Here is a 2764-nt window from a genome sequence, read left to right on the forward strand (position 1 = left end):
GGAATATTCTAGCATGCTTTTATGAAGGTCAGACCTATTTTAGAAAATGTCTACGATTTCTATATATTTTCTATAAGGCAGGAAATATGGAAAAAAATTGAGAAAAACCAGTACATCGGCAGGAATATTCTAGCATGCTTTTATGAAAGGGTCAGACCTATTTTAGAAAAATGTCTACGATTTCTATATATTTTCTATTAGGCAGAAAATATATAAAAAATTTGAGAAAAAAACCAGTACATCGGCAGGAATATTCTAGCATGCTGTTATGAAGGTCAGCGCTTATCCGTTGGCGCTAAAAATTCATTGATAGCTCGAATCGCGCGACTCGAAGGTTTAAAGATACGCATGGAAAGACGCTTCATACATTTCAATTATACAAGTGCAGAACCTACCACGAGACATTTTGACAATGGTGACAGTGAGTTTGCACGTGCAGGACCTTCCACAGAACATTCTGGCGGCGATGATTATACAAGTGCTGTTGTCGGCGGTGATTACGCGAGTATTGATCCTTCCACGCAACTTTCATGGCGTGAGATCGACACCGCGTTTAAAAACCGCGTATTAACCGGTGTGGTGAACAATGTGAGTCATATAGAGCCGCGCAAATTTCTGGAGAACGCTCGTGATACGGTGCTCCAACATTTACGGAACACTATTGAACAACACAATTGTGTTAAGGTAAACACAATATTCAATGGTGAATTCGTAGTAAAAGACAAGCGTGAGAATAAAAGCGTAAATACACGCAACCATGAACTCTTCAATACAACAGATTTACAGCAATGGTATGAGTCTCACGTTATCGAGCCTACCTTAACGAAACTCGAAGAGTTCCAGGAACGTGATAGTGGGTGGGCACTGTCACGCATCCTTAATCTCCATGTAAATATAAACAAATACAATCCACTGCGGGCAGGATGTAAGATTATAGTGCCGGATTTTATTAAACGGAAAAAAGCTGTGATTCACGTGCAAGCAACGGACAATGCATGCTTCGCGTGGTCAGTGGTTGCTGCTCTTTATCCGGCTAACAATAATGTGAATCGCACATATTCATATCCGCACTACACGACGGTGCTAAATTTTCAAGACATCGAATTTCCGGTCAAATTAAACAGTATCAAGAAATTTGAAAATCTCCATAGCATTTCTATTAATGTATACTGCATTGAGAAAAATCATACAATCCTGCCGATACGACTCACCAGCCAAAAGAGGGATAAGCATGTGAATCTCCTATATCTGCAGAATGAGCAGGATGATATTGGACATTTCACCTCGTATTAAGAACATGTCCCGCCTCGTGAGTTCTCAACTCAGCAGAAAGGAGCACAAAAAGCACATTTGTGATCGGTGAGTATCAATAAAATTTATGAAAAAATATGTTATTTTTTATAAAAGATATACATATATAAATTTTTAATATTTTTTAGATGTCTACATTACTTCAGCTCAAATGAAAGATTGGAAGTCCACAGCGTGGACTGTGGAAGGCTAAACGACTGCGCGATCAAACTACCGAGCGAGAACAAGTGGCTCAGTTTTGTCAACTACGAGAGAAAGGAACGCGTTCCATTTATCATCTATGCCGACCTGGAGTGCATCCTGAAGAAGACGGATCCAAAAGCGTACCAACACCATGCGGTATTTAGCATCGCCTATTACCTGCGCTGTTCGTACCACGATTCGTTATCAATGTATCGGTTCCGTCGCGATAAGGATTGCATCACATGGTTCGCGGACGAACTTAATAACTTAGCGCATCGCGTGCAAAAATTTTGTCAATTAATGTCCCCATGGAAACGCTTTCGAAAGAACAGTGTGAAAAATTTAATAGCGACACGCACTGCCATATTTGTGAGAAACCGTTTGCGCCAGACGACATTCGAGTACGTGATCATTGTCATCTAACTGGGCGGTATAGAGGTCCTGCACATTCTAATTGTAACCTAAATTATAAAGACTCACATTTTATTCCTATAGTTTTCCATAATTTGTCCGGTTACGATGCACATTTCATCATTAATGAAATCGCCACCGCGTTCGAGGGCACGATTAATGTATTGCCGATAACGAAGGAAACGTACATTTCCTTTAGAAAAAATGTTAAAAATGCTGCGATAAACTCCAAGCGGCAAAATTGTATAAAGCTGCGATTCATTGACTCGTATAAATTTCTGAGTACCAGTCTCAATAGATTGGCATCGTTTCTAAATACAGATAAATTAAAAATTACACGATCCGAATTTTCGACATTATCCAGCGACGATTTCAATTTATTGACGCGCAAAGGTGTATTTCCATATGAGTATATAGATTGTGCAGACAAGCTGCAGGACCTATGCATACCACCGCGCGATTCATTTTTTAGTTCTTTGACCGGTGACACCGTATCCGAGAGCGATTACGCACATGCTTTGAATGTATGGCAACGATTCTCCATCGAAACTCTGGGAGATTACAGTGATTTATATTTGAAAACCGATGTCTTGTTTTGGCTGACATTTTTGAAAATTTCCGCAATAGTAGCATTAAAAGTTATGGGTTAGATCCTGCGCATTATTATACTTTACCAGGTTTCACGTGGGATGCCATGATGAAACATACGCGTATAAATTTCGAACTGCTCACCGACATTGACATGGTTATGTTTGTGGAACGCGGCATACGCGGTGGTCTCAGTCAATGTTCCGGTAAATATGCTCGAGCCAATAACAAGTACATGCAGTCTTACGATCCCGCGAAACCTTCCTCGTAT

The 2764-nt window shown here is 40.1% G+C and overlaps 1 pseudogene; it reads left to right on the top strand.

Annotated features, from left to right (window-relative positions):
- The first annotated feature begins 332 nt into the window (after positions 1–332).
- On the top strand, positions 333–2699 carry LOC105564485 (annotated as a pseudogene).
- Positions 2700–2764: the final 65 nt, after the last annotated feature.

The sequence above is a fragment of the Vollenhovia emeryi genome, unplaced genomic scaffold (genome assembly GCF_000949405.1).
Source record: "Vollenhovia emeryi isolate VEMERY1.0 unplaced genomic scaffold, V.emery_V1.0 DF943970.1, whole genome shotgun sequence".
Classification (NCBI taxonomy): Eukaryota; Metazoa; Arthropoda; class Insecta; order Hymenoptera; family Formicidae; genus Vollenhovia; species Vollenhovia emeryi.